The sequence below is a fragment of the Zonotrichia leucophrys genome, chromosome 12 (assembly GCF_028769735.1).
Source record: "Zonotrichia leucophrys gambelii isolate GWCS_2022_RI chromosome 12, RI_Zleu_2.0, whole genome shotgun sequence".
NCBI lineage: Eukaryota > Metazoa > Chordata > Aves > Passeriformes > Passerellidae > Zonotrichia > Zonotrichia leucophrys.
This window is the reverse complement of record NC_088182.1, coordinates 14637580-14647986: the sequence shown is the minus strand read 5'-3', so window position 1 is coordinate 14647986 and position 10407 is coordinate 14637580. Positions and strand designations below refer to the sequence as shown.

Sequence of the window (10407 nt, the reverse complement as noted above, 5' to 3'; positions counted from 1 at the left end):
CAGGTTAAGGTTTTTATTTGAAGTGAGGATGGGAGGTGGGATCTACAAATTCTTGTTTTGCTGTGTGGGGTTTTGAGGTGAGAACATTTGAGTTTGTATCCAGGTTCAGGAAAAAGAAAGAGGGGAAAAAAGACACTAAATCTTCACTTTTTTCCACAAACCAAAGCCACTGTCCCTGAGCATCTCTACTCACCACCCTCATTGCTTACATTTGCCCATCAAAACCATCATGCATCAAACAAGGTTATGTCCACAGCCTGCTAATTAAGGTTACAGAGGCCTGGGCTTAAGGAGAGAAAGAAAAAAAACACAGTAAAGGTTGCAAGCAATTAAACCCCAGTGGGAACAGAGTCTGGAAAATTCAACCTCGCCCTGGCCAAGAGCTTTCCCCCTGAGAAATATTTCTGGAGCAGCCGAGGCAGTAAACAGCACATGGAGTGCTGTGCTCCATATGACAGAAACCTGTGAGGAGCAAACCCTCCCAGCCCCTGCAGAGACACAGGAGCTGGGAATTGGGGCAGTTTTGGTCCTGCCATTGCCCACTCTGCTGAGAGATGTTGGTTTACTGCATCACACAGGGCTAGGAAAGCCAGGCTGAGCTCCATGGCACCACATGGGGACAGTGGCCACGGGCCACCAGGGATGACAGGGTCACCACAGCACACCCAGGGAGCCTCACCAACCTTCTGTCTGCCACCAGCTTTGTTTTCGTGCAAAATACCCTCCCCACAGAGCCCACCACAGCTTGCCTGGTGGATTTTGGATCATGTTGGTCTAAAATGAACATTGTAGTGTCAGGTATGTTTGGGGAATGGGGTAACAGCTCACACAGGATTCCAGGCTGGTTTATCTGCTCCAAACACAACCAGAGCCACCAGTCTCACACCAGGGTGCTCTGAAATCAAAGCCCATCTGTCTGCAGAAGGTACTGTGTTATCTGTGAGGAGCTGAACTCCTGAGCTCAGTGATGCTCCTGGGGGACAGCTGAGGGATGCAGCTTTGGCACTTATCATCACTTCCATGTGGCAATTATAAATCCAGTTGGTTGGAGTTACATATGCCAGCTCGCTCTCTGGGGGTGAAGGGGTGGGATCTTGTCAGGATTATCGGCTGGGAACGTGGATTTGGGTCCAGAGGAGCAAGTGATCATTGAGCTGTGCTGCTTCCAGCCATGGAGCAGTTTCAGCCAGGCCCCCAAAAGCAGAAGGAAGTGTCAAAGTCCAGTCCAGTGGAGAACACAAACATTTGAGTAAAGCAATCCCAGGAATTGAGGCAATAGGCTGGTATTAGAGCAGTGCAGGAAACAATGTTATCATCTAAGGAGAATGTGGTATTTTGCAATGTTTTCTTGTCCAAGATCAGTGCAAAAAGTCTTAGTAAGAGTTTTTGGCAAACCAAGTTTGAAAAAAAAATAAAACCCTCAAGATATTATTTCAAGCATTCAATCTGTAAAGGCCTTGCTCCCTAGTTTGCTCTTAAAGGACAGAGAAGCCATTTTAACACATAATTTATCAGGTTTTTCAGTGTTAAACAGTACAAAAAAAGACAAACCAGTCCTGACTCCCACAAGCATCTCCCTGCCCAGGGTATCCCCTGCATCCTTTAGTATCTGTCTCCTCCTGGCCATGGACATACTCCTGCACCCACCTAGGGGCAGAGTCCCTCCTTCCCTCCACCCTGCTCAGCCAAGGGAATAACCCATTAGAAAACAAGCAGGAACCATGGGCTTTCTGCTAAAACTAAGCCAAGCAAGCAAGATCTGTAGCACAGCTGGAAATTAGTGCATGGTTGTACATCTGCAGATTTACTGTTGCATCCTAATCCAGAGGCCCCCAGCTATTGTGATTTAAGTGCCCGTGGGACCAGCCAAGGAATGTAATAAATGCATGGACAAAAAAAGCAAAATACAGTATCTGGAACAGAAAAGCCTCATAATAAAAGCTGAAACAAGGGTGTTGAGTTTTTCCCTGTACATGCAGCAGAGCCCTCGCCTCCCCACCTCTGTTCCAGGAATTAAAAGAAGGAGATATGCCAACACCTTCTCACACAAGGGACAATGATGCCCTCAACACCAATTCAGACTTTTCTCTGGAGTAAACTCCAGGGTTTAGTGATGCAGGACCCTCACAGTGTTGTTAACTCCATCATTTCAGAGACAGAGCACCCATTTCCATAGGCTGGAACAGGCAAAACCACGAGGAGGGAGCAATGGGGAAGTCATGGTTTCACCGTGGAAGGGGGTCTGTACCCCAGCTGGCAGGAGGGACCAGAAGGGGACAGTGCTGCCAAGCCTGGGAGACCCATCAGGAACAAGGTGTGCACTGACCCTGTGTGGCAGAGCTGCCACGGCCAGGTGGAGCAGGGACAGAGGAGGCAAGTGACAGTGAAAGGATCATGGCAGGGGCTCAGGAAAGAAGCAATTCTGAACAGTCAGACCAGATAACTCAAGGAAAGCCACTCATAAACACCCTTTCTTAAGGGGAGAGACAAAAATGATCCCAGTTTAATCCCATGCAGGAATAAAACCCTCAGTGACTTGCTAAGCCATTTGTGCAGACAGCCAGACTGACACAACAGCAGGGACTGCCTGGAATCAAGGAGGGGTCTCTGTCCAGGGAACAGACTCTGCACACTGCCAATACTCATGCTCTCCATTCAAGCCCCAGGGCTTGGGCTCTTACCACAGTGACTTCTCCAGAAAGAAAACAAATTTCTCTGCTTCACAGCCACAGAGACAAAACTCAAACCTATTCACCCTAAAGATTAGTCACAGTAAGAAAATTAGATTAAAAGCTGTTGGCTGCTGAAGGCCCCAGCTCAGGGCTGCTGGGTCTCTGTGAGCTGCAGCATTTGGAACAGAAACAGGCAAGCACATTGACCCCAAAAATGCATTTACTCTTTCTTGCACATAGACCAGAACCTGCAAATGAGCACAAAGCTGCAAAATGGCCGTTCCTATCTCACTCCTGCTCCAGCTGACCTGCAAGCAGGCAGAAAGATGCCATGGGAACAGAATGGGAAAGGGTACAGGTGCTTCAAAAGTGATGAAAACGTGCTGCTGTAAAAATCCAGCCCACACCAAAGCATGGTGCTGGAGCAGGCTGCTGACATTCCCTCCACAAGCCATGCTGCCAGGGCAGCCTTTTCCAAATGAGATTTCCACCCTATTCATTTCGATAACTCAGCCTGTACCCTTGGGAAGAAGGGGGAAAATGAAAAAACGCAGGAAGATCAAAGCTCTGCAAGTCCATAATATTTTATTAGTTCCTTCCATCTGCCACGCACCAATGACTCCTCGGGAAATAAGCCCCCTCTTGAGAGCTGCTACCTTTTCCTTGCCGGCTGCGGCTCGGGAGCAGCCGCTATTGTGCTCCTTTATTGGTATTTGTTCCGTCTGAACGAGCTCCGGCTCCTCATTCACAAACCAGCCTCGGCTCCTTGAATCGGAGGGCGAGGGAGGGGGAGCGCTGGAGGAGGATCTCGCTGCCTCTCTGTTATCTCTTTCACGTCCCGCCCGGTGCCTTCTGCATCAATGGAGAGCTCGGGAATCCTCGGGCTTTGTTCTCTCCTGCACGCCGGGGCTCTTCCTGCTCTAATAGCAGGTAGCAGCAATAACCCTGAGCACGCACAATCGTACAAATCCATCTGCCAGGGCGAGGGAAAGATGCAACATGCTGCTTTTGGAGAAAGAAAAGCGCTTTGGGGGAGCAGGGAAGAGGAGGGGAAAGAGCCAGATTTCCTGAACACCTCTGAATAAGGCGGAGCAGAGGGAGAGTTTTATAATGGAGAAAACCGCCTTGGTCTGCTATTATCAGGATGTAAATGGAGGAATTTGAAAAGCTGATTGCAGTGAATAAACTCCGTGAGATGCTGTGCTATGGAAATGGAAAGGCGCCCACCCATCCATGGCCCTTCCCACTCCAAAGGCACTGCAAGCAAGAATTGTCCTGCTTCCTCCAGAGCTGTGAGGCTCTTTCACAAATGTATAATGGGGACAGACTTCAGTCACCCTGACTTTCACCATCAATTAATGATGCCTTAAGTGGAAGCATCTTAAAATGTTCAAGCTCCCAGCTCCCACTCAGTGGAAACAACTCAAGCATTCAAAATTGCTTTCAACTCTTGGCTTTAGGAGGGTTTGACCTTGTTTCACTGAAATCAAGCTTCTTGACTGAACACAGGCTCAAGCAAGTGGAGAGGTCCATTCTGAAGCCCTCAGGACAGGAGACCCAAGCAGGGCAGCGTGCCCTGGGCACACATCCCGCACTTACACAGGTGGGTGGGTGCAGACACATGCTCCCATCTGTGTTCTTCATCTATGGCTCTTTTGGCAGAGCTGCAGCTCCTGGGTGAGTGATAACCCTGTTCTGTTCCTCATTAGGGCTTTTGCTCATGCCCTGCTGGTGACTTCACGTGGACAGTGCCCCCTGTGCTCAGTACCACGCTGGGTGATGGCTGGCTCCAGAAGGAAATTGCTCCTGCTCCTTGGCCCCAGAGAGAGCTGCCTGCACGCTTCAGCTGCTGCTTTCCTCTGACCCATGCCTCCCTCTTACCCTGCTCCATCTGTCTCTGTAATTCTGGACTTGCATTTCATCCAGCCTGGCACTGCCTTTGCCAGCCACTGCAGATGTTCAGCTGGGGATATTTGGCTGGTGTGTTTCTCAATGGCAGAGCGGGTGGAGTAGCTGCCCCTGCCATTCCCAGACCTCTTTCTCTAGGGCCCCAGAAACATCTTCTCCTGGTCCCATGGTGAGCCAAGAGCACATGGAGCTTACAGAATACCTTAAGATCATATCACCTTATGGTTGAACAGAACCAGAGTAGCTGGGTAACCTCTTGGTTCTGCCTGAGAGACACAATCTGAGACACAACATGCTGGAATTACTGCACACAATCTCCACCTCCAAAACAAAAGGGAAGACCTAGTAATGGACTATGGGAAAGACAAATATTTTGGTTTTTGATCCCTAGGGTATGTTTCCCCTTATTTAATAGGGCATTAAACCCAAAGACTATTCCTGGATGTGTTTCCTTTCTTGGGGATATTTCACTACCACTTGGGCATTCCTAAGGGGTTATGGTCAGGATTAGGGCCCCTGCCACTCTTCCCTTCTGACACCTTATCGTCTGTATAGAAAGAAGCCATTCCACTTTCTCACACCAAAGACCATGGAAGCCAAGCAATTAAAAAAACCTGAGGATTTTGAAACCAGCATTTCACTGAAGTCTCTCTTCCCTAAGCTTTGCCACTCTCACTCAGTGATGTCAGGAATCAGCATATCTGGATTTTGAGGCACATCCCTTCCTTCAGCGCAAAACAAGCAGGCAAACTCCAGCAAGCATTCTGCATGTCCTGCAGATCTCAGAGCAACTGAGAGCCATAAAGCTATTCATAAAACGACTTTTAAGCCTTCTCTGGCCTACACTGCCCCAATCACAGTCTGGTCTGGGAAGAATAGCTGGCTGGCCTGCACATCAGAGTGGATTATTGTCCTGAGGGGCGAAGTCGGAGATGAGGCTGCTGCGCGTCATTAAACAAACAGATGGAGAGACAGCCCCAGAGGCTCTGACTGAGCCTGATGCTTTCTGGCTCTGAGTGCACTTGTTCCAGGGGCAGGAGTGGCTCCAGAGCACTCTGTGAAAGGAAGAGATACAGCCATGGGCTGCAGTCTCAGAGACTCAAGCTCCCCCATGATGGAAAACAGAGGTAAGGAGGCAACAGAGACTTTTCCTTCATGAGAAGCAAGCAGGTCACAGGGCTCTGCTGGGAATCTGGGGGCAATCCAAACTTCCCAGAATGTGCTCACGGTGCTCTGCTGAAAGGACCACAAGGAACACCCTGAGGTACTCAGAGACTCAGCCACCATTTCTGGTAGTGGGAGCTGCAGCTCACAGGGGATGCATTTCTTAGCATTTTGCTTTGCAGGTCTCCAACACTTAAAAGACAGAGTTTTAGAAGAGAAAAATGTAAACTACGGATGTATTTGTAGGCATCTCCTCATTACTCATTAGAGTTCACCTCTACTTTCATCAATATACAAGCAAATAGTGCAGTTCTTCCCAAACAGGGCAGTGCTTTCACTTGGCACAAACCTGCTGCAGCTCCATCACCACCAGGACATGGAATGACTTGGTACAGCATGGCTGGAGATCCAGGCCCTTCCCAAGCCAGCACATTCCTGAGCTAGCACAACACTGCTCTGCCTTCCTGCCCCTTATCCCCATGCCTCCTTCCCCCATACACTTGTTGGGCAGCAGGGGCTCCAGCCACAGCACAATTTCCAGCTCTACAGCACACCCTCAGCGCAGGCAGCAAGACAAAGCAGTTCGGCCTCCTCTACACCAGGGGCCTCCCTGTCCTGAGGGAAGTGGAGGAAGGAAGATGCTAGAAACCAGACCACTTCTCTTCCATCCTGAAAAGAGCAATCATTAGAGCAGCCCTTCTCAGGAGGATGAATTGTGTTCCTTCCAAACATTTTCCTGCAGCTGCCTTGTAGCTTCTAAGCTTTTATGTACCAAAAGGTACAAATCAAACAAGAATGAGGCAGTTTCCTCTGAACATTCACATTTATAATTATCATCAACCAGGCAGTTGGCCCTGCTGTGTCTAGGGGATTGGACAAAAAGACCTCCAGAAGTCACTTCCCACCTCAGTAATTTTCTATTTCTGTAACATTCTAGAACTAAAGCCAAGACAAAAATATAAAAACAGTCCCCACATAGTTTTTGTTTCACTTCTGACTACAATCACTAGTTAGGATCCTTCTGTGAGTTCTCCTGGACTTCCTGTTTTGACCTTCAGTGTTCAATCCCAGAGGATTCAAAGGAAGTCTGGCATGGTCTTCCAGCCAAACCAGACTCTTGGAAGAAGATTAATAACTTGATTTACCAACAAATCCTGTTCCATCTGCAGAGGAGTAGAAGCCACCATCCTTTACTGAAGCATCTCACAGCCAGACCTTGTTTCTGACATACCTGGGAGCCTGTTGAGGTCAGGAGTTTGGGAGGATCCTGCAGGTATAAAAGCAGCCACCTAGCACCCAGTGAAATGGAACTGAGCAAAGATTTCTTCCCATCTTTTATTCAGCCTGAGGAAGTGCATGACCTCCAGCCCCAGAGAAATCTCATGACTGCACTCTGAGATTTTAGAAATAGACTCTGCAATTTTAGAAACAGAGGAACAGTACAGTGCTCTAGAGGTCTCCAGATAGGCATGATGCAGCCCATAACCTGCCAGAGAGATGTTTTTGAATGGATGCATCCTGTTTACCTGGGGGAGAATGATTTCATCCATCTACCCACTTCTTAGCAGCTTTTGTCATGGTTAGAAAGCAAGAGGTATCTCTGGGATGGCAGGAAGTTCCCACAGAGTTGTTCTGGCTGAATTTGTGCTAAGCTGGTATTAATATCAGCTCCTTTATCTCCATTTCTGAAAAAGCCTCCAAGCATTAACAGCTTCAGTAATGATTCATGGGTTTAAATTCCTAAACCTTTTGAGAACAGGAAATTAAAGCCAAGATGAACAATACACACAGATTAAATATATTTAGCTGCTGTGTTTCTTGTTGAGAAACTCAGAGAACTGTTTAGTGGTGCTTTTCATGTGGCTGATCCATGTGGAAATGATGGCAGCTTGCATCTGAAGTCAAAATGGCAAACTAAAGGGGGGCTGCAGGAGGATGTTTTATTGTTTGCCTTGTGCTTTCTGCTCTCCAGCAGAGCTCCTTTGGGCAGGGCCTTTCCTCCAGGCTCCTCAGCATCAGATAAAAAAACTAAAGGAATGGCCCAGATTACATGGTAGGGCATAAGGCATGAGGGAGGGAATCCATCTTCTGCAGGCAAGTTCTTCCAGAAGGAAAACTGTGGGAATGTTTGCAGAAGGGGTGGCCTTCTTTCCAGGTGGGCAGAGGCAGACAAAAGCTGGTCTCCAGCAGCAGCTCCTCCCTGGGAGAAAACCACAAAAAGCACCCAGTTCCCAGCATCTCCCTCCACGTTTTTGGGCTGAGGCATCCTTTTTTGCATTTCATCCATGACTGTGTTGAGTCAGGAATCAAAAGCATCCCTCAGAGCCTCAGTTCAGTGCCCTGGCTGCTCAGTCCCTGCTCCTCCACTCTCTGGGGGCCACTTGCTGACAGCTGTTTCATAGAACCAAGGATCCCAGCCCTTTGTTTTTCCCTACCTCATTAGCTAAACAAACAATGACACCATATAAAATACCACCCAGCTAGGCTGTCTGGGAGATGCAAATCTATGGAAAACTATCTTGGAGACAATTTTAGAAACAGGCTGTGCCTCTGCCAAGTGCTTGGATCAGCGTGGCAGAGGAGAGCTCTGCTCCAGCTCTTGGAGTTGTAGGAACACACTGAGTTGAGCTGAGCCCACTGTGGGCCACAGAGCATGGGCAGGGAGGTACCAGGGAGCTGAGCTACCACACTGATAAGGCTTTCAATCAAAAAGGCTGTTGATGACCAAAATATCAGTAGCAAGTAATTTTTTGGGAATAAATTTGAGTTACAGATACTATCTCAGGCTGAAGCATTAATGGAAGATGTTATGAGGACATTTAAACACCATAAGGCTGACTGACTGGATGGAAAACACATTTCCATGTGACTTTCAGCACCAGGTGTTTAAACCCAAGCTGCCACAGAAGATGAAGGCTGCAGAAAAACACAAGAAGAAAGGAGCTGATGGTGGTAAGGCAGCCCTCAGTGTCCTCACAGACAAAGCAGAAGGACATGTCTGACATGAGCTGGAGCAGCCTGTTCAACTCACTCAGCTCAGCACTTGTCTCAGACAACAAGCTCAAATCCTTCCAAGAACAGTCACCCAGGAGAACAGAGCTCAAGAGAGGGCCAGGTGACCCCAGGGGCAGGCACAGCCTTGGTGAGCAATGAAGTGGTTTCAAGTGAGGTCAGTCCAGCAGCACCCATGCTGCTGGAGAGGAGGAGGAGTGTTCTTCAAACCCTTGAGTGGGAGACATGAGGATCACAGGGAACAAGGGCTCTTCTCAGTGAATTTCAGGAGAAATAAAAGGTGAACTGCAGATAGGGGAGGACAATGAGGCTGAGCTTCACCCTGCAGCTGCATTGTCCCTGCTCCCCAGCCCACCCAGCCCCAAAATCATGCTGTTACCCTCCTCCCAAAAAGGTAGCCAGGATTATGTTAAACAAAGCGCTTTTGTGGAGAAATCTATTTTGCTTTTTCTCTCTTATGCGCTTTTTTTTTTCAGCTTTGGCCCTGCTGCCATGAAGCAGCACCCACCCTGACCATAGCTCTGGTGCAGCTGTGTGGCACCAAGGAGAGGACACCTCTGTGGCAGGAGTCTGATGGTACCCAGGAGCAGCTGGACCTCTCCCACTGGTGGGTGAATGGAATGGCTGTGTTCTCGCATCCTAGCTTGAAGAGGCATCAGGTTCTATGAATTTAGTCACTAAAATCCAAATATGCTCAATTTTCAACTATTTCTGAAATGTGTTCTAATAACCTCTCCTCCTCAATAAGTCTTTGCATGCACAATGTGACATTCAAGAGACTTAAAAAAAAAAAAAAAAATTCATCTTAAGCCACTCCAGATCTGACTTCCCTCTATCCCTACAGAGCATCTCCAGAATTGATCCTTCCTATGCTGTGAACAGTGGGCAGACAAGCAGGATTCCTCTGCAGTCAAGATACCAACATCACCCTCACCATTCCAACAAGCTCCTGCCAGCCCCAGGGATGTCACCCTGCATTATTAGCACAGTGCTGATGACACTGCTGAGCAGATTCCAGCTGGATCCATGCACACAAGCATTTCCTACTGCCCTCCACTTACCAGAGCTTTGTGCCACAAAACTCAAACCCCTCAGCAGAGCTAAAGACATACAGTGAAACCCAGCTACAGGGTCCACCACTCTCTACCCACACTGGGTACACCAGTCCACTCTCTGCTCTTGCTGTCGGAATGGGGGGTGTATTTTCAGGGCAGAAAAGGCCTAAACAATTAAACCTATGGATGCAGGAGGCTGCATTTCCTCTCTAAAGCTTCCAGCCCCTTCTACAACCCAATGACATTGGTTCTTCTCCCACCCAAGGCACCTCTGCTGTCCAAAAGGCAAAGTGAGTTCCATAAAGCCACAAATGTAAGAAAACCAACAGCAGAATTAAATCACTTTGAAAACAAGGACCAATACACCAGTTTCTTCTTGCTGATATTTCCACCAACCATTGACATCACTTCTCGGCTAAACCTGTTCCCAAATTTGGATTTGAGCACTTTGGTCCTTAAAAACAAACAGAAAACCCCCCAAAAAACTAAAGTCAAACTCCACAAAACTATTTACTGCATTAGGAAAAAACACTACAGGACAGAAATATGTCCCATTTATCACTTAGCTCTGGATTCTTGGCCAGCCATGGAGACTG

At 48.1% G+C, this 10407-nt stretch overlaps 1 long non-coding RNA gene across 1 annotated transcript in view; it reads right to left on the bottom strand.

Moving 5' to 3' along the window:
* Positions 1-2961: 2961 nt before the first annotated feature.
* The window catches only part of LOC135453352 (uncharacterized), a 79732-nt gene continuing 72286 nt past the window's right edge, over positions 2962-10407 (bottom strand). The window contains exon 3 of the long non-coding RNA XR_010441847.1: positions 2962-7944. This is a non-coding gene — a long non-coding RNA (uncharacterized LOC135453352). The remainder of the gene's footprint in view (positions 7945-10407) is intronic.